General features: G+C 47.7%; 1 protein-coding gene across 3 annotated transcripts in view; it reads left to right on the forward strand.

Moving 5' to 3' along the window:
- Window positions 1-26,892, forward strand: part of RFESD (Rieske Fe-S domain containing) — a 273,997-nt gene that overhangs the window by 59,473 nt on the left and 187,632 nt on the right. The window contains exon 1 of one of the 3 annotated variants that reach the window (XM_069627650.1): window positions 13,458-13,553. The exons of 1 other annotated variant lie outside the window; for it this stretch is intronic. The gene's annotated coding sequence lies outside the window, so the exon portion shown is untranslated. Of the gene's footprint in view, window positions 1-13,457; window positions 13,554-26,892 lie in introns of those variants that run through there. One more of the 3 variants, XM_069627649.1, reaches the window with a different exon arrangement.

Genomic DNA, 26,892 nt, shown 5'->3' on the forward strand with positions numbered 1-26,892 from the left:
GTCCCAGGCACAGGGAGAAGTGCCTGATACAATTTCCGGATTTATTGGGAGGGTGAGCTCCTTGTTAGTGAGCCCACTAAGCCTGAACCTGGTGCCCTGAAGAGGTTGGTCCTACCCCAGATTTACAGGCCCTTCCTACTGCAGTTGACACACAAGGTGCCCCTGGCTGGTCATCTTGGTACAAGAAGACTAAGCAGAGGCTCTCTGCCCATTTGTACTGGCCCCAGATGGGAGTCGAAGTGAGTCCCACCGCAAGACCTGCCCAACTTGTCAGTTGTTTGGCAAGACTGGAGGCAGTGTTATTGCCCCACTGCAGCCATTGCTAGTGATTGGCACACCGTTTGAGAGGGTGGGCATCGACATTGTTGGTCCCCTTGACCCTCCCACTTCAGGTGGACATCGGATCATCCCGGTCTTGGTTGATCATGCCACCAGGTACCCTGAGGCTGTACCCCTTCGGACGGTTAAGGCCAAGGTGGTTGCCACGGCGCTCCTGGGCATTTTTACCTGTGTTGGATTCCCTAAGGAGGTTGTCTCTGACAGAGGATCTAACTTCATGTCGAGCTACATGAAAACAATGTGGAAAGAGTGCAGAGTTACTTACAAGTTCTCCACCTCTTACCATCCCCAGACCAACAGTCTGGTAGAGAGATTTAACAAAACTCTTAAGGGCATGCTAGGCGCTTTGGAAGAGCCCCTAAGGAGGAAATGGGATCTCCTCCTGCCATGCCTGCTTTTCACTTACAGAGAGGTACCTCAAGAGGGTGTTGGTTTCAGCCCCTTTGAGTTACTCTTTGGCCATCCAGTGAGAGGACCCCTTGCCTTGATCAGAGAAGGTTTGGAAGCCACCCCTCCAGGTCCTGCCAAGCAAGTTGGGGACTATGTGTTAGGCCTCAGATGGAGGATGACACAGATGATGGGTCAGGCGACAGAAAATCTTAAGGCAAGCCATGAACTGAACAAATACTGGCATGACCTTAAAGCCTTGCAAGTGGATTGGACTCCAGGACAGGAAATCCTTGTGATGGAGCCTATCAAGCCTCGAGCTTTGGCAGACAAATGGACTGGACCCTTCAGGATAATCTTCAAAAGGGGCAAAGTCAATTACCTGGTTGAAATGGGAGTCCCTGGGATAGCCCCTAGGGTAGCCCATCGGTATTGCATGTTAACAGGCTGAAGCCTTTCCACAGGCGAGCCAAAGTCTCATGTCTCTTGCTAGCTTCAGAGCAAGAAGAGGATGAGAGTGAGCCCCTTCCTGATTTGCTGCATATCAACCCTCAGGATGGCTCAGTGGAGGGAGTACATCTCTCTCCAGATCTGACAACAGAGCAGCAGAGGGCCTGCAGGACTTTGCTCCGGCAGTATGCCTCTCTGTTGTCCCTGACACCAGGCCTTACACTGTGGTGTAGGCACGAAATTGACACTGGTGACAGTGTGCCTGTCAAAAGCAGGTGCTACTGTATGTCAGATGCAGTTAGGAACTACACCCAGGCTGAGGTCGCCAAGATGTTGGATCTGGGTGTTATTGAACCCTCAACCACTCCCTGGTCCAGTCCAGTGGTCCTTGTTCCCAAGGTAAGTTCCCAGGCAGGTACCAAGGATTGAAGGTTCTGTGTGCACTACCGAGGAGTCAATGTCGTCACCAAAACTGACCCGCATCCATTGCCCAGGGCTGATGAGCTCGTGGACACCATAGGTGCTATCAAATTTGTGAGCACCTTCGACTTAACCTCAGGCTATTGGCACAAAGCTATGACGTACCTTGCCAAGAAAAAGATGGCATTTTCAATACCTCATGGGCTCTACCAGTCGTGCCTTTTGGTTTGAAAAATGCACCTGCCACTTTCCAACGTTTAGTGAATCATGCACTCAGTGAGCTGGAGGCCTTTTGTGTGGCCTACTTAGACGATATCGCTGTCTACAGTTCCACTTGAGAGGAGCATTTGACTCACTTGGATGAAGTGTTGCAGGCCTTGAAAAGGGCTAACCTCACTTTCAAGGCCACCAAGTGCCAGATAGCTCAGGGGAAAGTCACGTATCTTGGTCATGAGGTAGGAGGGGGTCAAATTCAACCTCTTCCCAGTAAAGTACAGGATGTACATGACTGGGAGACTCCCACTCCTCAAACCCAGGTGAGAACCTTTTTGGGCCTCACTGGATACTATCACAGCTTCATGGCAGACTATGGAACTATAGCTGCATCCCTGACAGCTTTGACTTTGCCCAAACAACCGAGGAAGGTTAATTGGACTGAAGACTGTCAGAGAGCCTTCAATGGCTTGAAGGAAAGTCTGTGTAGGGCACCTGTGTTGTGTGCGCCTGATTACAGCAAGCCCTTTATCGTTCAAACGGACGCCTGTAATACCGGAATTGGAGCTGCCTTGTCCCAGTTAGATGACAAAGGAAGAGAACATCTGATCATATTCATCAGTAGACAAGTCAAGGGTAGAGAACTTAGGTGGGCTACTGTTGAAAAGGAATGTTTTAGTATAGTTTGGAGCATTAGGCGTTTTAGGCCCAACCTCACGGAGTCTACCTTCAAGGTCCAAACAGATCATAAGCCCTTAAAATGGCTCATGCAGATGAAGGGTGAGAACCTGAAACTGCTTCGATGGTCCATTAGCCTGTAAGAGGAGACTTCACCATAGAGCATAGACCAGGGAAAAGTCATGATAATGCAGATGGCCTTTCCAGAAGGTATGTTGACCGTCTGGATGAGGGTGTCTATCTTGTGGGAGATTAGGCACCCTAACCTCAGTCTGGGGGGTGACTGTGATGCTGAAAATGCATCAGAGGGACAGGGCCTCTGAATCATTGTCCTTTATTGCTTTATCATGTATGTTCTGACTTGTTTTCCACGCAGGATTTCATGTGGGACTCCTGGCGGTGTGGCTCTTCCTGTATTTGGTTTGGTGAACAGATACTTGCGATACCCTTATGGCACCCAGGGGTGGGAGTACGACCCTGTACTCCTATTGTATGTTTTTGGGCACCTGTGTGTGGCCCACAGAGCAGAGTATGGGCTAGTGGCAGCTCCGTGCTGAATTGATATGTGCCCTGCGCATCCTCCACACTTGCCAACATTCTGTGACCAAAAAGATGTAGGATTTTTGAAGTTTAAAAAATTAATAATTCCTATAACAATGACATCACAGAAAAATGCATAACATACATTGTTGGCACCATTGAAGTATTCTAAAATACACAACCCATCAAACAGCACAATATGGAAAGATGTTCAAATGTTAAAAATGTATAATTCTGAATGGTAACTTAACACCAAATTCAATTACCTAACTTCACAGAAGGTAATTACACGGAGCTGGTGGGCAATGTTTGCCACTGCTCTGTAGCAGCAGCCCAGGCAGTATTTATTGTAAGTTGAACACTGAATGACATGGTGACTGATACCCCCCTTAGCCTGATAGGCAGATGTTGTGTGAAGGTGTTACACTCTGCCACTTGCCTTCGCTGGTGGTTCATCTAAGGGTTGTCCCGGCCAGAGTGCAGGACAGGCACGTAGCGGTCAGGTCAGTGGATTGGTCTGAGGCCAATCAAAGTAATCACCTACCAGTCCACTGTACAGACATGAACAGTAATTGTTCCACCAATTGGATGCGTTGCTAGTTCACAAAGGTAGTAACAAGTGTGTTTAGTGAGCTATTCCTAATATCTCAAATGCTAGTGTCAGTATAGAAGAGTGTTTGTAAGTTGCGCACGGATGTTGTTTATGGCTGCAACTCCTTAGAACACTTTAACACGTACGTTTAATGTTTATGTTGGCTTTGTAGATCAGGCCACTTAAGTGCCAGCTATTTTCGTTTGTGACCGAACAGCTCAATACAGTTAATTTAGTACAGCAGACCATCATCAGTATGCGTACAGATTATCACGTTTAGCTGCAATTGGATTTGGGTTTTGGTACACTTATGACTTTTATGGAATGCAAACGGGCATATTCAATTTCCGTTTTCTATTTAGCACACAGGCTATCAGAATCTTGAATTTTGATAGGTCTGCAACACTGATTCAGATCAGATGATCAGTGGATGGATTTATCTTAAGGTGATATACCAATTATTTAACTTTGATAGTACTTTGGTAAACACGCATGTACTGGGTTATCGCATAATTTATTTCATTACATGATACTAGTAAAAGCATGCCACACAACTGGGACAACATTGATACACTTAGGGGGAGTAGTGATACAAGCACACACTCGAATACTAACAGAGCTCACTTATCTCCATATGAATTGGCTGACGGGTGCAGAAGGTGATGCAGCGGTCAGAGGCGCTGGGCTTGGGCCAATGTCACACTTGGATTTACTGTTCATGCCTGACTAACAGAGCGCATGCTACGGACGTCATTTTAATCATATGAAACGAAACAATCTTCTACATTGACTGATATTGTTGCTCAATCTGTACTTGTTTTCTTTCTTTTGTGCCACATGGGACTGATGATCTTGATGATATGGTTCTGGTGTTCTATGAACAATGGGACTTGGTAATGTATACAATGTTTCCAATTTGCTTGGTAATGGTTTATGTTAACCCTGTGACTCATGCCCATGATCCCATATGTTTGGGTATTGGTACCTGAATGTCCATTCATCAAAATATTGTATCATGCATGTATATGATTCTATTGTCTTATACATTTTAATATATTTGTAATACACAGAGCTTTGCCTTGAAAAAGACCTGTTGAGGTCGAAACACGTGTTGGCAAATTTCTCAGACAATTGAACGCAAATAAAATACCTATCCAAGTCTCTTCCAAGAAGCACTCTTCTATACTGACACTAGCATTTGAGATATTAGGAATAGCTCACTAAACACACTTGTTCCTACCTTTGTGAACTATCAGCGCATCCAATTGGTGGAACAATTACTGTTGATTTGTAGTAGGTGTGAGGAGCCTACTTGTTCCACAAGAGTGCAGCAGCTAGTACCAATAGATCTTAGTGGTGCCTTATCTCCAAAACTTGCTTTAGCGCTACCGCATACTGGCATACCTCAACCACACTGTTCATTGTTCACTGTACAGACATACTAATTCATGTATTGCATGCTTTGTCCTGGAGCTTGCCTTATAGTCACATAAATTACTTGCCATATATGGTAGTGTGGGTGTCTAGTATCTGGTGTGTGACACAAAGACAGAGGCAGCCCTGCCCGAAACAGGTATGAATGCATTGTGGAGTGTTGAATGCCTGGGTACTTGTCCCAATACACATTACTTGTTGTGAGTGTCTGGAGAGAAGTGAATGACCTGAATGCATTGTGCACCTGATTGGCTGCCTGACTGCCTGAATGCCCTTCTGAGTGATTGGTTGCCTGAGTGTGACCCAGCATAGTGAAAGGGAGATCAACAGTATATGTGGGGGCCTCTCACTGCTAAAAATCGTTCAGAAGTTGAAGTTGAACCGGAAGAAGAAAGTGCACCGCTGGTCCCTTCCATGTAATCTGAAAGCTGCTGTGTCTTCAAGAACTGATCCAAGAAAGGACCTGGTAAGGAGACCGCTTCCCGAGCTACGAGGAACCGTGGTGCACCAGCTGATCTTTGCTAAAGATCCCTGGTAGACAAACCTACGAAAGGCTGCTGACCAGAGAAGGGGACTGCCGAGGAGAATGAAGAAAAGCACTGGTCAGCCGTCCACCGCCGACGACCGCCATCGCCGACCGGAGCCGCCGTGCTCCCATTTGCCTAAGAACATTTGTTCCAAGGACTCCCTTGTTCATCATCGCCAACCACTTTCATCCTGCCGGAGAAAGTCAAGGCCGTCCACGACCGAGGAGAATCCGTTGGTGGGTTTCCCGCCACCCAAAGACCTCAGAGACGCTGACAAAGCTACTGAAGCAAGCCATGGTCATGTTCTGCTCATCGACGCCAGACGCTGAGGACCCGACACCCTTGCTGGGCCAAAGTTCTTCACTAACTCTTTGCGGAAACTAACCATCATCGCCGAGGTGCACCGCACACCTCCCCTGTTGCAAGACGTTTTTGATCACTCATCAATGAGCACCGCAAGGATCGAAGCTGCTGCCTCAACGACAACGTTCATCCTTCCTTCATCTCGGAAGTTCGACGACCCATGGTTTCCGCTTGAAATGGAGTGCACTCAAGAAGGGCCCGTTGATTCCCTGACGAACAACTCTACAACACAAGGTACATTTGGGTGTCAGAGCTATAGAAGAAGATAAGACTCGAGTAGACAATATATGGACTGGGCTTGTAGTGTATCTTCATTTACAGTTTGCCCAGGTGGGGGCATCCTCACACAGAACTGTGTCTAGGTAACGGGCTAGTATTCTGCCAATTGTCTAACCAACTTGTCTTCCTCCTAAATCTTTGGTTGATATTGTTTTACTGTGTTGATTCGTATGGTATTTGAACTGAGTACAGTTGATGCATTTTAAGGGATTCAGAGTAATCGTGGTACCACCTAGAACTGTATATATTTACCATTTTAGAATTGTCGGAGCACAAAGTGTATTATCGTGATAGTGTATATAATGTTGAACCTTATTTATATAAAGACTGTGTTTTAACCAATACAGTGTGTGAACATTCCTTTGTGGGTGCTTGGGGACTACACTGTACTTAAGAACCAGCCTGCATCACCTCCTGAGAAGCTAGGCCTTGATTGCTCATCCATTGCTACCGTAATAGAGAATCTTGGCTGGGGTCCTCTGTGCCTCTTATCGGCCGTATAGAGAGAAGGAGTACAGATGCACCCCAACAGTGCGTTTCTTTACACATCTTCGTTTTGGGCATAATGAATATCCCTTGTTTTCAGCTTCTGGAACACATGTGATGAGACCACAAATGTGTCCATTTCAACCTTCTATGAACTGCTATTTGATTTGATTGTGCTGGGTGTCATTAAACTTCTTGGCCTCTAGAGACTTGCTCACTCCATCTGGAATAGGCTTTTTGCATCTTTAATTGTCCAATACTTGGCTCTTACAGATGTTTTCTTCTTTGCTTAATCTAAGAGAAATATATTTTACGTACATGACTTATCCTTTTGACTCCCCTTGTGCCGTGCAATTATTCCTTGAAATAGCATCCTTGATCCCAAGCCAATAGACTCCTCTTTATTCCTCAAACAAAGCTGCTGCTTTTCCAGCGTCTCCTGACTCTGCAGCCCTGGTCTGTCTCTGAGGTAGTTTGAATGGTTTTAATACAAGTCTGACGTCCATCTTTCCATCATGGCCGCTCTGTTATGTTATGCTTTCCTCTGCAGCAATCTTCTATGTGTCTTATCCATCTTGTGTTTCTGCGTGTATACATTTATTAATCAGCAGGTTACTTTATCTTCTTTGCATATACTATTTCTTCATATTAGATTACATGTTTCTCTTGTTACTTCAGTTACATCTTTACTCTTTGGGTATTTGTATGTGCCGTTTCAGTGAGTCTCAGTATCTTTCCTCTATGATGTCACAATGCTCTCGTTAGATTTCACTTATAGCTCTAGGATATCCAATGGTGTGTGCAGGCATCTCAGTGCGAGGTACATTTGATACGGTTGTCTGAGTTCATATCGTCTCTCATACCAGGAACAGCCTCAGGTGAGAGCAGTGATGCAGACCCACTGGCTGAACACTGCAGTTTTGAAGTTTAGAACCTCACATAAATACAGCCTCAAGGTTGCCACCTGCGTTTTATATATATATATATATATATATATATATATATATATATATATATATATATATATATATATTCTTACTGTTTAATTCTCTGTTTTCTCTTCCTCTCCCTTCTCCCTCTCTCTTCCCGCCCTCCTTTATTTTGTTCTATGCACTTACTCTATCAGAATAGTCCCTGGACTTAGTATGATGGCAACACATGTTTGTCTATCCCCCCTTTACTTGCCCCCACCCTGCAGCACTATCTGAATGTCGTCAGACCTAGTACGGTAGTCACTTGTTTTGTTCCGCTCCCTCCTTTCTCCTCCTCCCTCACCTTTTTGTTAATCTCCGGCTCTACCAGAAATATCATCAGGCCTAGTGCGGTAGTCACTTGTCTATTTCCCATTTCCTTCCTATCTGTGTTTTAGCTCTTGCTCTATCTGAAATGTCAGGCCAGCACAAAAGTTAATTTCACATTATTGTTGTTCATGGCCTGTAAGAATGTCATTGTATTTTCCCTTGTTCCCTCCCTTGCCGTAAAGCACTTTCAAACACATTGTGTATGGTCGCTATATAAATAAACTATCATATCATATCATACACTCGATGCGTTATTGGGATGATAGCTGTTGTTCCACATAGGGCTCTTCTCCTACTGTTCCAATATGGCATAACATGTCCACCTGCTCTTCTACATTTTAGACATGCTTTTGTCTACATCACAGTATACATGGTCCCCACTGTGAAATAAATTGTGTAAAAATGTCACTGGGCATGGAGGTTATTTGTCGTAAACTTACAGCTGGCTGTAATGCATGATGCTAACAACATTTGTTATCCACATAAAATCAAACATTTTTTTGGGATGTCAAGGTTATGGACATCATGTTTATAAAATAATCTTTAAAAGGGAGCTTTTCTGTTTTACACACGTTTATTGTTTCCAAACAGACACAGATTTGCTAGTCAGTTGGAGCTGCACTTGGCTCTTTTAGTTGCCAGTGCCCCATTGCAGTCCCAATTGTGTGACAATTCACAACTAAGAAAGGCACAGCTGACAGCAAAAGGAAAGTAAATGCGAAGACACTGACTGTGATCATCGTCTACAATTCGTGCTGCACATACCGGCTCTGAAGGTTAACAGGTCCCTTGGGTACGGCCCAGAATTTCAGGGGGTTCTGGAGCCCAAATGGCCCAATGGTGTTGCACCAAAGCATGCTCACCCCTGGAATGAAACACAAGTACACATTCAGGTCAGACAGTACATCAATTTCATAAGAGAGCACCCAGTGGTGTTGCTAATAGACACTGTCAGTTGGTGCTTGTGAAACCTCAGCATTGTGCACAAGGCTTTCCGGAATAGACTGTGTGAAGGCTTGGCATGTTAGTGAACTGCTATTGTGAGGATGGAGGTGTAGAAGACTCCATGAAGCAGACGACTGGCTCTAGATAAGTTCAAGTTAATTATTTATTACCTCACAGAAGGTTGCAGGTAAGTGGTAATCTTCAGGTAGTACTTTAGTAGAGATACCTACCCATGCATCCACTCACCAAGCAGCCCATCTTCCAACTTTCAATTTAAAAACACTCACACACCCACGCACTAAATTATTCATTCTACATTCCACAAGTCATACACGACCTCACTGTTCTAGACAACAGACCAGGCCTGTTTATTGGCCAAGGCAGAACGGGCAACGGCCCGGGGCGCAGAGCTAGATAGCTCAGCAAGAGGGCACAGTAAGGGGCCCAACTGAGAAAGATGCCACTGAGCTTGCTGGACAACATATTAAGCAGCCTGCTGTGCCTGTGGGTGCTACTCTGAGATGTGGGGTTGGCCGCTCTCTGCTGACTTATGGATGATTGGGATGCGTTCGGAATATGTAAACAAAGGAATGCATATTCGAAATGCAGCATGTGAGATGCTCTGGAGTCAAACACCCTGCGCCCCTCATTCTTTGTGTTGACAGCCTTTCAAGTGGGGCAATTTATAAGGAATGGCAATTGTTTTCACCCAGCATGTGCTTAACATTTCAGTGTTAAGAACTCTATATGCGTCCTTTTTATTCACCAGGCCAGCACAAGTATCGGTTAGCTAACCAAACCTATGCATTTTTCAAAGAGAATGAACGTGTCACACAGAAAAGTTTTAAACTATTTTCTTTATTTTCATGTCTTTTTATTTGACAAAGCAAAACGTATTTTTTATATTACTTTTTGGTTAAATCTGGCACGCGCATCCCTGGGAAGAGTAACTGTCATTTTCTTGCGTCATTTTCTTGCTTAAGCATTCTAGTGGCTGCTTTGGGACATGGACTAAATGCACCATCTCAGCATCAAAGGTCTTTTAATTGTCTAAACAAACCAGCCACTGCCTAGCACGCCCACCAGATGGCACCTCAATTTAACTAGGCACCTTGATTAGGAAAGCAGGGTTCATTGTGTGTCACCATGCACACAGCAGTCCATGGCAAATCAATGCAGTGATATGTGTGCAGCAATGAGTTGTGTACTGCCCAAGTCACCACCCTGTTGGTTAATGGCATATATGTAGCGCTCCCTTATGTAACGGCACATACCTGTCTTGTCTGATGTGCCCAATGTCCATACAATAGCACACTGGAATTTTTTATGTATGTGACTCTGCCAAACTGTGTCTAAACTTAAACACGTAAAGCAATCAAAGAAGTTGTCTCAAATTATACATCCACTAGGCCAAACGCCCTTTCTACACTGCCACCCACCATGATTTTCACTAGTTGCAGGCCAGCACTAATAAGAGATGCTAATGCCAGCACTGTTACAGCATGGGCCTGCTCTTTTTTGCTGAAATAACCCCTGAGGCCTGCGTAATAGCGAGGAGGTAGTGGCTGAGGAACTGTAGACCCTTTTCCATGCATTATGATATGATATATGGTATTTGTAACGCGCCTATACACAAGTGTTTCAAGGTGTGACGAGGCAAGGAAGGGGGAACAGAGGGAGGACAGAGACAACGATATTACTAGGCCATGTGACATTGAGATCGCGCAAGTGCAGGGGAAGGGGGAAGGGAAAGGGGAGAGGGCAGTGCTGTACATGGGATCAAAACAATAACAAGAAGTGCGGCCGGCAGGTGGCAGGTGCAAGGGTAAGTGCAGACAGCAGGTGTCCAAAGGTGCAGGTAGCAGGACTGTAGGGTTACAGATACAGATCCAAGTGCAAGGGTTTCCGGGAGGCAGTGCGGGTGATCAACTGGGTGGGTAGGGACCTGGGCCTGAAATCAGAGGGTAGCCAGGTGACCAGTGCTGTATTGGACAAGAAATCAGCAGGGTAGAGGAAGAGAGAAGGCAGAAGCAAAGAGGAAGGTATTGGGGTGCTTCTGGAACCGGAGATGATTCTCCTCGAGTTACAGAGAGGCAGGGAGGCTGTTGCAGAGGGAGGCCCCAGCCGAAGAAAGAGATCTACCATCAACTTGTTGCTTGGAGAAGCGACTGACCCTGGGGGAGTTGGAGGTGGATGAGCAAAGAGCTCGAGTAGGAAGAGATTTACGAAGAGAGAGTTGGAGGTATTGAGGCCCCCGGCCCCAGAAGGCATTGTGGACAATGCAGAGTATTGAACGTAATCCTTGCAGCCACTGGGAACCAATGCAGAGATTTCAGTGCTGGAGAGATCCGATCCCTGGGCTTGAGGCCAAGGACAAGTCTTGCAGTCCTGTTCTGGATGAGTTGCAGAGGGCGGAGAGTAGAAGCAGGCAGATTTAGAAAGAGGCCATTGCATAGTCCAGCCAAGAGAGAACCAGAGCTCTAGAGACAGTGAGCTTCTGGGGGAAGGAGAGGAAAGGAAAAATACTTCTGACGAGGTGCAGTTGATAGTTTGACTTCTTAGAGACATCAGAGATGTGAGGAGAAAAGGAGAGTGTGGAGTCGAAGATGACCAGGTTCTTAGCCTCAAAGGTGGGAGGAGGAAGAAGGCAAAGGGAGTCCAGCCAGAGAGTGATAGGAAAGGAGGGTCCAGGTGTGGCGATGAGGAGAATCTCTGTCTTACTGGCATTACGGCAGAGATCTTTGGCGGCACAACACTCCTGGATAGCAGACAGTCAGAGATGATAGAAGGAGAAGAGGTGGCAGAGGAGAGCCTGAAAACGAGCTGGCATCCGCATAGCACTGACAGTTGGAGCAGAGAGCAGCAATGCGGTGGGCGAGAGGTGCCAGGGAGAGAGGTTAGACCCCTGATGGACCAGCCATTAGCAGATGGATCATATGAACTATTACAGAGGGGTATGCAGCAGTAGCACAACCCATGCCCCTGTAATCCAGGGAAGGTCGACTAGTGGAATGTCTGCATCCTGGGTGGACACCCGGTATTACCCACTTTAGCCAAAATGTTTTTTGACACATTTGTTACCACTTTTATTTACCACAAAATGTAGATGGTAAGTTGGAGAAAGGTATATAGAAGGGGGGGGCGACCATGGTCTAGCCCTAAATTCTGCTGTAAAGAAATTGTACATTTGATAAAAGACATTCAGCAAAAGTGTAGGTTGGTAAAAAAAAGTCGACATTCATAGATCCGGAGACCTAGGGAGTTTCCATTCAAGACAGATGTAAGGTGGTAACATGGCCCGACCTGAATACCTTTATCGGCCACCATCGCCTGGACATTTCAGGTCACAATTCCACATAATTTTGCAGTGGGGTGTTGAGAGTCAGCAGTAGGGTGTGAAGTTTTCCAATAAATATCTGAATAAATTAGTGATCGGGCATGGTGGCTGCATACTTGTGGTCGTAGCATTTTTTTTTACACATCCATATCTTAGCTTTGGTATACCTCATGAGTAGTGAGGACAAGAAAGTACTGTAAGCATAGTTGCCAACATGATCCATTCCAATCTGTAGGTGCTAATCCAGTGCAGGTTTTTTCTTTGTATTATGGAACATGTAGTCCGAGTTTTATAGTGGGAAAAGTGAACTACAAGTCACAGAATGCAAAAAATAAAAAAGCAGGACTGGATAACCAGCTACAGAATGGAATGGTTCATGTAGGCAATTACGTGTAAGTACTGGGACAAGGGAGATGGGTTTAGATATTACGGGGGGGGGTGGCTTGCTGGTAATCTGAGTCCTACTTGTACTTCTCACAGTATTTACGATCAATCTCTGCTCCCTCCCTGGGTCCATAATGCACTTGATAAATTGTAACTCTACTGCAGCATAGTTGCCAACAGGACCCATTTCAATCTGTAAGTGCTTATCCAGTCCTGAGGACTTGTAGTCCGATTTTTATGGAAAAGTGGAACTACAAATCCCAGAATGCAAAGAAAAAAAACAGACCTGGCTAAGCACCTACCGCTTGGAATGGGGCGTGTTGGCAAGAATGCTGCCTTGTGGGGCTATGAAGCTCAAACTCGAATGGAAACTGATGTCTCAGAAGAGAAAGTGTAGGATTTAGAGATTACCTCCACGTACCTCTTCGTTTAACTTTCATAAACATTCATATATGGAAATCCCCAAACTCCCTGTAAATTAGAACTCCACATAAGTTTTTTGGCACGGGAAGTAGTTGTGCCTTTATCGAGGGAACCCTCTTGCATTTTCTTTTTCAACGTAAAGTTGGCACATTCAAGAAGAGGTCTTCTCTTCGAAAACCACAGCTCGCAGCGAACGTGTAGAAGTCCCGGCCTTGTCTGCACTTTGCGACTGACATGCAGAAGAAGATCATGCACAACAAAGAGCTCGTAAACAAAATCACTCCTATTAGATCCCATTTACCCACACCAAACATGGCTGTCGCTTCGTACGCAACCACCCTGCTTTGCTCGCTCTAGTGTTGACGAAATCTCCAGCCGAGCACTGCTTGCGATTCAGTGACCGGAAGCGGTAGCCTGAGATGTGTCGCCTGCTTACTCGCCAAAGTACAGAAGTGGTGAGAAAAACGCAGAGTACATATTTTGCTTGTTTGTCGTTTATGAGCCTGCATCCGGTTAGAGTGAGACACATGAGTCTATTCACGCCTTTTACAATCCACACACTGAAACCATTGAGAGGAAGACAGTCCGAGGAGATGGAGGATGATTTTTCTGCCATTTTTCAAACAGCGTTCACGTCAGAAAAACGTGGGAGGACTCTGAAATATGCAATGGGAAGTGATGTCACATGAAGTATATATATCCTGTAGTGAAACATGAAAATGTCATTTAATTTTGCAGGGAGGATAGCTCATGGGCAATGCCTTCAATGACAACGCATAGCATCATGGGTTTGAATCCTGGTCCTGCACACTGGTCTCCTGTATTAAGTGCCTTATAAAAGAACAATTATAATAATCATTTATCATTTCTAACTAAAAAAAGTGCACGGGATAAATAAGCATTTGCTAAGTGAACAGATTTTCCTATAATATTGCTGGCTAAGTATACATACCTATCGACTAGAATGCTTTTGGCGGGTATCCTCCCACAAGTAATTGGTTTAATCGCCCCCTAAACCCGTTGCATGCCCTTACTCTTACTCGCCAAAAACAAAATCAGAATTTTTCACCCACCATCATACATGCCAACATTCGAGAACTTGGGAGGGAGATTTTGCCTCAGAAAGCGGGAGTAATACATTTGGGGATTTCATTTATTTTAGGTGGGAGTAAGTACAAAAAATAGTAATTATGTTAATCGAAAAAATCGTGAGTCTCTTGCCTAAATCGGGAGGGTTGGCATGTATGCGCCATGGGGACACAAAAGGTTCAGAGCTATGAGTGCAAAAACTGTGTATGTTTCATGCATAAGAATAGTAACAAAACATGTCCTGTATAGTATATTACAAAGTCAATAAGTGACATTTAAAGCTAAATGCTGAGAGATTTCTGTGATTAGAATCGCAGTCACGGCACAGTTTACTTCAAGTGGTTATGTTATGTTAAAGTTTTTATACCGAGAACTGTCACCACTTGCATGGTCCCTTGGCGCTCTGGCGGATCTGCAAAGCAAGGGGTGAGTGGTCATTCCGGTTAATACCATTTGAGTGTTTGGTGTATTTTTCGGTTGGTAGCCACCATGTTCTGTTGGGCGAGGCTATGTGTGTTTTGTTTTGTTGTAGTGTAGTGAATTGCGTGCGGTTTGTTGTGCTGTAGAGGTATGGTTGTGTTTGGTTCAGCGTTTGAGAGGTGTATGCAGTAGGATGAATTTTTTTTATAATGGGAGTGTTTAGTGGCAGTACCTTATCCTACCCCTTCGGGTTTTTACTGCCTGCGGCACATATCCCTTCCCCCTGTCGAACATTCTGGTGTGCTACACTTACCACTTCTATGTTGTGTGCAGAGTTGTGGTTCCTCAACAGTGCTGTTCATTGGCAGTACCCTCTTCACCCCCACTCTCTGTGTTCTGAACAACTGTCCGCCCCATCCCTTCTCCCGGAACACAGCATCCACCACCCCAGTGCACCTCCCCACCCCCAGGGGGGGACATGCTTTTTGTGCCCCGTGGTCCATCAGTTCTGAGTGTTGTGACCACCTCTCTCGTCCCTTTTTCATCTAATGTCCTCTATCTGTGGTCCAATTAAGTTGGATCCATCTCTCTCCCTTGTTACAGGTTTGGCCCTCTAAGGGGACGGGTACACCTGGGTCTCCCTCCCATTCAGGTGGCTCTCCACTTCCCTTCACATCACTCTGGTCCGGCCTACATCCCAGTTGTCTTCAGTTGTTTGTTAATTTCATGGTGCATCAGTGTTGTTTGTTAGTTTTCATCGTGTTCCAAGTTGAAGAGCCAGGTTTTTCGAAGTTATCTGAATTTTAGATGGTCCTTCATGGTTAGTATTTCTCTGGGGAGGGAGTTCCAAAGTTTTATAGCTAATTGGTGTAGAAATTATTAAATGTTTTGATTTCCTTGAAAATGCAGAGCGGGCTCTATCCACCTGTGTTTCCTTGACGTGTGCCCTGCCTTTACTAACGTTTGAAATTGCTACATTGGCAGTCCCTGATTTTTTGGGAACTTTTTAAACACTTCTCTGGCTTTACAGAGTGCGCCTGTTTCCTTTGATCAAGAGTGTGAAGGTAATTAGGTCCCGATTTTGTCCCTTTGGATTCTCTGACTTAATGATTTTTCTTTCCTGTTTGAAATTTAGGGAAACTGCAAGTCCTAGAATTTCAAGCAAAACCAGGGCTGGATAGACTTGTCAAGCATGGCCACTCTTTTTAAAACTTTTTTTAATACATTTTATTGCTTTTTGTTACAATCATACAACATACAAACTACTTTCCCACTGCCCACCTGTAACCTTAGGGGGCCCTCGAGTCATTTGTGTTGTGCCACTTCGCTTTCATCCTTATGGCTACATGGTTCTTGCTGCATACTCAGATGCACTCCCATTCAACCTCCCGTCTTGTTGCAAGTGTTCTCAGTCTGCCCCCTCCTCCCACTTTCCCCATATCGTTGTAGCTTTCGCCGGGCATCCGCGTGCAGTATATATTTTGCGTTCCTTCGCAGCACAAATGTCCATTTCAGCGGACCATTGAGCAAAGGTCAGGCATTCCGGGGCTCCCCATTTCTCGGCTATATCTCTCTTTATCAAGCACATTGCCATGGACAGGAAGATACCCTCCCACTTGTCCGTAGTATTTTCATCTGGGACCCCTAGTAACAACGTCGCTGGTTCTACTGGCACCGTGCGACCCAGGGTCCTTTTCAGTGTGCGACAGCATTGTGTCCAGAAGGCTTCAATCCGGGGGCATTCCGAGATGATATGAATGAAAGTGCCCTCCTCCCAACGGCACCTCAAGCAGTTAGGATCGGGAGCACGCCTCCAGCCAAACAAGGCCACGCCGGGGTAGTACACCCAGTGAAGTATCTTAAGTTGTACCAATCAGATTTTTGAGTCAATTGCAGTTTCACACGGATGTATAAGCACTCGGATCCAATCCTCCGGTTCTATGGTATCGACATCCTTCTCCCACTTGGCTCTAAGACTAAGCAGTTATGGCCTTGTATAGAGTAGAGGTGACTTTAGTGGAAATGTGTTGTGTGAGTAGGTTGCGCTCCAGAGGCGTTCATTCCGGTGCATCGGTGAGTGCCTGCAAGTGTCTACTGAGGGTGTGCGTCGTTTGTGTGTAGTGATAGTGTTCGATTGCAGGAATTCCATATTTCTTTTGCAGCGTCTCGAATGGGACAATAGCCCCATCGACTATAACATCACCTACTGTGGTTATCCCGGCCTCTATCCAACGAGCCCATGGTGTGAGCTTCCGTAATTCAGTAAGCATATAATTGTGCCATAATGGCTGCACCAGAATTATTCTGTTCCCCCAGCCCATGTGGATATGTGCCTGCCTCCAGTTGACTGCGATATGTGCTATCACCGTTTGTGGGGCAGGTCTGGGAAGGGCCTGGTACAGTGTAGCGAGTGGCAGGGTATACTGGGTAATGGGTGTCTCTGCCCTAATGTGTGGGAGTTGGCGGTCCCCATGGAGCAGATCATTGACCACTGTTAACTGGCTGGCCCAGTAATAAGACTGGAGGTGCAGGACTCCTATTCCCCCTCCCAGATGGATCTTTGTAGCATGGTCAGCGATATACAGGGTTGTCCGCCTTTCCATATCAGTTTCCCGAGGAGGCGCTCCACTCGGATGAACTCTGAGTCCGGTATTGCTAGTGGGGCACATACACGAAATGTGGGAGTGCCATCATCTTGAAGAGCGCCGCCCTGCCCATAAGCGTAAGGGGAAGGAGCCTCCAATGTTTCACGTCCTCTGCAAAGCGATCAGTTAGAGGGTGAAAATTACAGGACACATATTCTGAGAGGTTACCAGAGACCCATATGCCCAGGTATCGAAAACCATCTCTCTCCACTCGAAATGGGCCATCGCGGGGAATTGCAGGCCACCACCCTTCAGTGGGAAAAGAACAGATTTTCCCCAATTTAGCTTTAAACCGCTGAACTCGCCAAGGCTGTTAACATCTAGATTATTATCGGACAGGCGTGGTTCAGGTCACTCAGATAGATTAATAGGTCATCTGCGTAGATGGAGACCCTATCTTCTCTTCCCTCCGACAACCTGAACCCGGACCACGTGGCAACCTGTCGAAGCCACTGGGCCAGTGACTCAATCGCCAATGCAAAGAGGAGGGGAGACAGGACAGCCTTGCCTAACCTCTGCATGTGGAGCTTCATATAGGAGTTGGACCCAGCTCAGGAAAGTTTCTCCAAAACCCATGCGCCTCATCGTCGCCCAGAGGCTTCCCCGTATCACCGAATTGAATGCCTTCTCGAAGTCAATGGCAAGGAGGGCGAGTGGCGACTCGAGAATTGGGGCCCGTTCTAGCAATAAATAAAGTCGGCGTATATTCATTCTCGTTGACCTGTGTGGCATAAAGCTGCACTGATCAGGATGAACTAGGGAGGATATAACCGATTGAAGTCTGATAGTGAGTAGTTTGGCAGGACTTTGGCCTCGCTATTAATAAGCAATATCGCCCTATATGATGTACATAATTCGGGGGGCTTGCCCTGTTTAGGGATAACTACGATGCTGGCCTTCCTCAGGTCTGGCGGGATGGAGTCCTGTTCTTTAGCAAGAAACATTTTATGGAGGGGGTTTGCCATCTTTTTGCTGCCCAGCTTCTTCCAGGCCTAGACCGGGAATCCATTAGGACCCGGCGTTTTCCCGGATTGCAGCTGGGCTAGGGCCTCTGCGATTTCTGTTTCCTCTATATCTCTATCAAGGTGTGTTCTCTGCTGCTCTGACAACTGCGGAAGCTCGATCCCATCCAGAAAGGACTGATCAGTTGGAGTTGTTGGGGTCCTGTTGAGGGTGGCATAAAAATGCACGAACGCCTTCGCTATATCTAGGTCTGATTGGGCTAGCCCAACTTGGCTGTCGATAATCTGTCTGACATGTCGATGCCCTTCCTCACGTTTCCCGAACCAGGCCAGTAACTTGCCTGCTTTATCACCATATTCATAGATCCTAGCCCTTGATTCCCAGTGTGCTTGTTTTGCATTATCTAGCGCCTTATTGTGGAGGAATTCTCTAGCTTTCTGAAGAGAGCGATGTGTCTCTGGGGTAGCGTCCAGTACATAACTAGTTTCCCATTTCTCTACTTCTTTCTGTGCCTCTATCACTTTCGTAGGGTGCTCTTTCCTTTTATTGGAGGTCCAGGCAATCATTTCCCCTCTAAGCACTGCTTTATGTGCCTCCCACAGTGCCTGTGTTTATTTAGAAATATTCATTGGATTTATCAGTGATATGGTCTACAAATTCAGGGAAGCCCAATTAGTAATTCAACCTCCATGTCTTGGGGGGCAATGGCCGATCTGTGTGGAGCACCATCTCCAAAGGTGAGTGATCGGAGATACCACAGGGTTGCAGTTCTGCCTTGGTTACCCTGTATGCGTCGGAGGTCGGAAGAAAAAAGTAATCTAACCTGGATAACGATGCGTGGGCACGGGGGGGCGTGGCTAACCGCCATGTAGGAAGGTCGCCTCTTCAGTGTGCTCCGTAGATGTGACCACAATATTGCTGGAAAATTAACTTTTTGCGTGGCCCAGACGACTGAAAACTCACACATCTGCTGGGAAGTAAGTGCAGCAGCATCGCTCGAAGTTTCAGGCGGATACGACCCACCTCTGCAGTGAGGGACCAGCCGCAAAGAGACGGAGCGGGGAGCGAAGATGGCGCCTGCCGCCTAAACAACAACAGGCTGGGCACCGAGCGTGGAGCCCCGACACTTCGGGCTGCGTCCGTGGGCACCCCAAGGGCCCGAGAGCGCCAGAGAGACCTGGCGGGCAGCCTGGGGGCTGAGCGAGGCGGCCGCACATGAGACCTGGCGGCCGCGGGGACTGCGCCTGGAGCTGCAGGACGCCCTTGGAGCGCGCAGCCCCTTGTCCCTGCTGCGGGCAGAGCCCTGAACTCCAGCTGAGACAGCCGCATTAGCGCCGCGGCTGGATCCTTCTCTGCTCCGTCTGCGGCGTCGTGGCTGGACCACGAGCAGCGCCCCGGGCTGGAACAGCCCCGGCGCAAACTGTCGGAGCAGGCAGAGGAGCTGGCACAGGGAGAGACCTGCAGAGTGAGCCGGCACATGGACCGGCCAGACGCCGGAGCCTCAACAGAAGCACCAGGTGAGAAGCAGGCAGGTAGGGGGACCCGCTCGAGCCGACCGCTCCTGTGGCATCGCCAGGGCGCGTGCCCCCCCCAAGCCCGTGCCCACAGAATAGACATAGAGGCTGGGGCCTCGCTCCGAGCATGGACCAATCCTGCGCACACTGTGCACAGATCGCACGCTGAGCAGACTTGCCTCATCAAGACCATTGACCATTGACTATACCAGTGCATTTCTACTTGTGTAACAGCCACACAGTGTTCGTAACACTCTCCTCCAGGCACTGAAACCCTACTAAAGAGCAGGTGCCAAAGAAAAGTTTTGCTAGCTGCAACAACCCTCTTTCTAGCTCCACCAGACCAACCTGGACTAAACCACAATCGGCTGGAGCGGAGCCCCCCGGTGCCTGCGCACTACTGGTACCTACCGGATACTGCGGTTCGCCAGCCACAGCAGTCGGCGCCCTCACATATGCAGGACGGCAATTAAGGAAGTTTGGAAACACCGAGCCGGGCCTTGTTGCCCACCCTACCCACATTCAAGAGAGGGCGAGAGTGCCGCACGGCCCCAGACACCACTAAGTACGAACACAGAGGCCCGCGTGGTGAGTGCCGACATGGCCCGGCCCCCTGGTGGCACACCACCTCCACTAACGACGCAGCTCTCCAAGGGGATCAGCGAGCCTCCCTCCCCATCGAGTAATGTCTACAAAAGGTGCGAGAGCCAAGCAGAAGCAAACCACCATGGAAACTTACACGGCCAGTGGAACAGCGAAGCCAGACGCCAGCGCCACTAGTACCACGACGGCGAGATCCGAGCCCCCCGGAGCCCTGGTAGAACCATTGAACTCGCAGCTACTGGAAGCTATCAAAGCGCTCCAGACCACAATGGAAAATAAAATGGATGCTGTGGCAATTGACCTGAACCTCCTGCGACAAGATGCCCGCTCCATAGCAGGCAGAACGGAAGTGCTCGAAACCCAGGTTCGTGAGAACACCGAAATCAAAGCTCAGCTCCTAAAGGATGTGGATGAACAGTCACAAAAGGTGAAAAACCTAGAAGATAGAGCTGAGGAGGCAGAAGGGCGGGCACGGCAGAATAACATCAGAATTTTAGGTCTGCTGGAGGCTATTGAAGGAAACGACCCCACGAACTTCATAGAAAACCTCCTAATAAAAGAAATCGGAGTTGGGAAATTAACACAAGGCTTCACCATCGAGAGGGCGCATTGATCTCTCATCAAGCGGCCGCCCCCGGGTACCCCACCCAGACCTATAATTGCAAAGGTGCTAAATTATAGAGACAGAGAGACAATCCTGGCCTTCTCGAGGTCGGGAGGGTGCATACAAAGAGACTCTGCAAAGATAGCCATATATCCACACTACACTTTCCAGGTGCAAATGAGAAGAGCCCAATTCATTTACACCAAAGCCAGACTGAAAAAAGCTGGTCTGCGCTATATGCTTCTGTACCCTGCAAGACTGAAAATACTGCATAACAACAAAGCGCACCTGTTCGATATGCCAGCTGAAGCCAGAGAATGGTTAGATGGAGAGCAGTTCCCCAACATCGAAACTAGAGAGCGCAAACCACGACAAACCACAACCTAGAGGATTGCTTTACATCCGGAACGGGCAAGCACGCTAGCATTAAGCTGGACTTTCACTTATCACAGCAAGACAGATTATGACAGGAACCACACTGAAGATGGACTTCTTGCAACACGACAGCAGCCGTAACGACCACTTTTGACCCCTGAAGTAGTTTGGGTATATTTAACCCGCCCGTAGGGCACCAAGAGACCACTAAGAGGTTGAATGGAGCGGAAACGGGGAAGTCAGAACGGAGGGAACCCCGTAGGACAGGTTCTGTTACTCAGAAGTTTTACGTTTTTGGGGGGCGGGAACCTGGGAGTTCACAGTTCAGTTGGGGAATCATATACAGCAACACCAAGAGCACCGAATGCATATAGACCTGCAAGAAGACTCGTCGGCAGCGCCGCCCTTGAATGCATGTCCACACGAAACCCATGGCTGACAAAATTAAAATCATGACATGGAATGTCAGAGGAATGAAAAGCTACATCAAACCACGTCGGATCCACACATACATCAGACGGAACAAGGTTCGAATTACCCTCCTGCAAGAGACCCACCTCGATGCACAAAAACTAGCTGCTTTGGCCAAATCTTGGAGAGGGACATTGATAGGATCCTCCTACTCCACGTACGCAAGAGGAGTCCTGATCTGGATTTCCCCAACTATTCCATTTAAACTGCTCCACTTGAAAACTGATGACGAAGGCAGAATGGTCCTGGTACATGGCACTGTAGAAGGAAAGTAAGTCTGCCTAATTAACTCCTACGCCCCCAATCACGACGCAACAGTCTTTTTCCGGTCCCTTTACAATCGCCTTGGCCCGTACCGAAACTGCACCTTGATATGGGGAGGAGACCATAACTGCACCCTAGACCCCCGCATCGATAGATATGATACCAAACACACCCACCCTTTCCCACCTGCCAAAATACTGCAGACACTCGCACAAGTATTTGTGCTAAGAGACTTATGGAGAGAACATCACCCCAATAAAAGAGACTATTCCTACTATTCAGCCCCACACGCCGTACACACCAGAATAGATTATATACATGTAAGCGAAGAACAACTCGCCATGTTTGGGGATACAAAATATCTCGCTAGGGTGCTGTCAGACCACTCCCCCTTAGTGACCACTTGGACAGCGTTTGCACACAGACCCCCCGTGCCCACGTGGAGACTCAGAAGTGAAGCCCTGCTAGATGGGGCCTTCTGTGAACAGATAAGGAAGTGCACACTAGACTATTGGCAAGTGAATGACAACAGCGTGCAACTGATAGGCACGGCTTGGGAGGCATACAAGGTGGGTATGAGGGGGGAAATGATCGCAGCTACGGGTGGAGCCCAGAAGTCCATAGTATCCTCACTGACACGTACGGAGGAGGAACTGAAGGCACTAGAAACCGAGGCCTCCCCAAACCCGGCCCGCGTACAGAAAAGGATCGAGCTCAGACAAGCCTGCCTGGTATACTGGGAAAAACTAGGCAATCTTAGCTACACAAAACACATTGAGCGTACTTATGCCCTTGGGGACAGACCAGGGAAGCTACTAGCTTGGCTCTATAAACGCGAAGCCCCCAGAAACCCTATTTGTCAGGTCCGCAGGCCGGATGGCAAAGCAGTACACACGCAGGCTGAGATAAACGCGACATTCACCAGCTTTTACCAAAACCTTTATACTGACCCCCCGGCGCCCACAGACACCAAAATAGAGGACGTCCTAGACATCATCCGACTACCCAAGCTAGACACAGAAATGGCCGAGGGTCTGAATGAGCCCATCACCCCAGAGGAGATTATAGCCACTATTAGATCCCTGCCATCTGGAAAGACCCCAGGAACAGACGGGCTCCCAGGGGAATTCTATAAAACCTTTGAGTATACACTGGCACCCCTCCTAGCCCGAGTGTTCAATGAAGAATTACGAAATAGGCACACTTCCAGACACTGCAAGAGAAGCCGTGATTATCCCCCTATTGAAACCAGGCAAAGACGGAGAGGAGTGCGGTTCATACAGGCCCTTATCTATGCTAAACACAGATAACAAGATTCTGACAGCACTGCTAGCGAGGAGGCTGAGGAAAGTGATCCAGCACCTAATACATCACGACCAGACTGGCTAGGTGCCAGGGTGAACCATCACGGAGAACCTACGCAAACTACACCATGTCATACACAGCACCAATGGCAGCCCTGGAACATGCGCAGCGGCATTCTTAGATGCCACTAAGGCTTTCGACTCATTCCGGTGGACTTGGCTTCATGCCACTATGACTAAGATGGGAATAGGGCCGGCCTTCTTAAAATAGACCAAGCTCATATACACTAATTCCACGGCTAGGGTGCGTACGAACAACACCTACTCTGAGAAGTGGCACCTGTATAGAGGTACGCAACAGGGATGCCCGCTCTCCCCCATGTTTCTCCCCCATCATTGCAATCGAGCTCGTAGCAGCATACTTATGACAGGAATCTGGGGATGGAGGCATAGTGATAGACAGAGTGACCTATCTGGTCTCTATGTATGCAGACGACACACTCTTATACCTGAACTACCCAGAACAACACCTCGCAGCACTAAGTGACATCAGAATAGAAAGCCTCCCTACTATGGCCTTCAGATGGGAAACCTCCTCCTTTAAAAAACTTGGGATACACATTTACAGGGACCCCAAAACTGAACACACCCTAAACACGATAGAGGCCAAGGACAAGCTAGAAAAATCCATGGAGTTCTGGGGCAAACTCCCACTCTCAGTGGCGGGCAGAGCTGGACTTCTCAAGATGGTAGCATTGCCCCGACTCTTACACTTTTTCACCAATGTCCCATTCAACATCCCACAGCAGTTCTTTAAAGACCTAAACAAACTATGTAGGAGATTCCTGTGGCAAGATGGGAGGCACAGAGTCGCACTGGAGGTGCTGCAGAGACCCTACGAAAAAGGAGGCCTGCAAATCCCCAACTTCGATACTACCTGGCAGGCCAACTAAAGCACGTAATACAATGGATGGCAGACGAAACCACAACGGTCACTCGACTCCTGCAGCCAGCTATCCCCCACATGTTACTCGGAGACCTATCCTGGACCACAGAATGATGAAGCTGTGAATCCTGTGAATCCTCATTTGGAAACAAGCCTGCAAAGCCATAACGGCTAAAGACCCATATTCCCCCCAGATCCCGATTGCAGCGATCATGACGAATAGGCCCGGAGGCCTGATGGAGATAAGAAACACCTGGGAACCCTACAGTGTCGGCACCCTGGGAGACCGACCGGGGCATCATAACGTTCCCGGAGCTGCATGAGACCACAGGGCTGCCACTGGGGCAGTTCCTACTCCACGGAGCAGTGATAAGAAGGCTTAAAAACAGATGGCCAGAAGTTGGAAACCTTGAAACCGGACAAGAATGCATAGAGAACATGCTATACGCCACCAAGGGAGGACATGAAACCTCGAGGCTATACGAAACGATGCAAGCAAGACCACAAGTGCAAAGAGAGATGCGAACTGGAACTGGGTCTCCAATTCGAGGAAAAAGAATGGGAATCTATACTGCACTACCACAAAAAAGTATCCAGAAACGCTCGGCTGCAACTCATTCAGCTCTACATCATCAACAGAGCATACCTCACACCTGAAGTAATCTCAAAATTCAAAGGGGCTAGAATCATAGAATGCCCCAAATGCACGAGGCCCGTGCTGGGATGACCCATATGTTCTGGGGATGCCAGACCATACAAGCCTTCTGGTCCCAGATCGCAGCAAGAGTGGCTGAGGCAGACATCACCCTGGATGTACAGGCACCTAAGGCGTGCATCCTGGGCAGATACAAAAAAAACAAAAAGAACAAACCTCCAAACAGGCTCATGGACTTCATGTACATCTTAGCGAAGAGACGCATAGCCATGGGGTGGAAGAGCTCCAAAATTCCCAGCGTAACGATGTGGTGGGAGGATCTCCGGAAGTGGTCGTCGGCAGAAACCGGTGCATGGGAAAAAGCACAAAGAGAACAGAAACTAGACACAAGTCAGGACCTGCTACAATGGGCGGCGCTCACGGTTTCATTGTTTCATCCAAGTTAGGATACCTCCTCCACTGAAGACTCAGTCAGCCCTCAGTAGACATCCGGTGTGCGCTGAACTAGAAAATGGACAACTGTGGTCTTGGGAATTGGGAGGGAGCAGAGGGAGGATATTCAATTTTTCAATGTGCATAATAACGATGTTAATTGTTGTATTGTTTAAAACACTTAATAAATAAATATTTAAAAAAAGATGCGTGGGCACCCGAATGAAAGGAATAACCTCTATCCGCGGGGTGGAGTTCTCTCCACACGTCGCAGAAACCCAACGCGGACCTAAAGGTCACCAGTCTCGTGGGTATATATGGGTTGCGATTCCAGATGCGAGTCTGGTCTCGAGTGTTGCACATCACATCATTGAAGTCCCCCCCAGGATCCACATATCTGGCTGTTGTTTCACTAGTAGGGTGGTTATTTCTCCCAAATGATTCTCCCTGAGCCCGGGCGTGGAGTATATCGCTAATATAGCTAACTTCTCCCCCCAGAGGGTGCCCTGCAGCATTACAAACCTACCACAAGGGTCTTGCTCCACTGCACGCAATTCAAATGGGAGATGCCTGTGCAGGAGGATCAAGACTCCCCGGGATCCCATGGTGTACCCTGCGTGGAACGCTAGGCAATAATTGTTTCTGCGGAAAAAATTGGAGGTTGGGCCTGCTAAGTGTGTCTCAGGGAGAGAAGGGCCATGTCAGGGGAATACCTGTTAAGGAATTGGACGATAAGGCAGCGTTTGATTCCAGAGCCCCTACCGTTCACATTTGAGGTGAGAAGTTTGAGGGATTTGCAATGATCAGTGGTTCTCGTTGGAATTGGTGTGTCCTCCATGGAGGGTCCATATTGGTTTTGTGTTTGCCGTTACATCGGGGCAAGTTATGTATCCTAATTAATAAGTGGCTGGTGAATTTGCAAGTGTAGCCATGGTGGTCGTGCGAGATGGGAGCATGCGTAGCAAGTGCAGAGTGAGTGGTGGCGTCGTGGTTGGCAACAAACTGGTGTAACATCCCAAAAAATTAACGGTGAACAACAACTTTCCTATCCCCCTCCCCATACTCCTCCCCAACGTGAAGTAACTGTCGCACAAACTCTACTGGCTCTGAAAAACTATGTTGCCAGTTCAACTTAAGTAGTATAAACTATTCCTGATTCCCCACTGACTTACTACTCCTAGCGTGGATCAAGTCTCGGGTGGGGGGTCTTGGTGTCCGCCATTGGAGTGGCATGTTGGCAAGATGACGTGTGACTACCTCGTCCATTGCTCTGAGGCAGAAATGGTACCCCGTTATTCTTGTCCAGTTCAGTTGCAATGTTCCAAGGTGAGTTGCTGCAAGAACTGTCCCTGAAGTGCGCAGATAGATCACACCTGGTCGTACGCCTGTAGAATGTCATTCTTGAAGGAGCTGGGGGTCTGCACCTCCATCCGGTTCATCCCGGGCCTCTGGTATAGGTTGTCGAGCAGGTCTCCCCCCATCTCGGTCGGGGTCCTGGTCTTCCCTGGG

The sequence above is a fragment of the Ambystoma mexicanum genome, chromosome 6p (genome assembly GCF_040938575.1).
Source record: "Ambystoma mexicanum isolate Mex_15411 chromosome 6p, UKY_AmexF1_1, whole genome shotgun sequence".
Classification (NCBI taxonomy): domain Eukaryota; kingdom Metazoa; phylum Chordata; class Amphibia; order Caudata; family Ambystomatidae; genus Ambystoma; species Ambystoma mexicanum.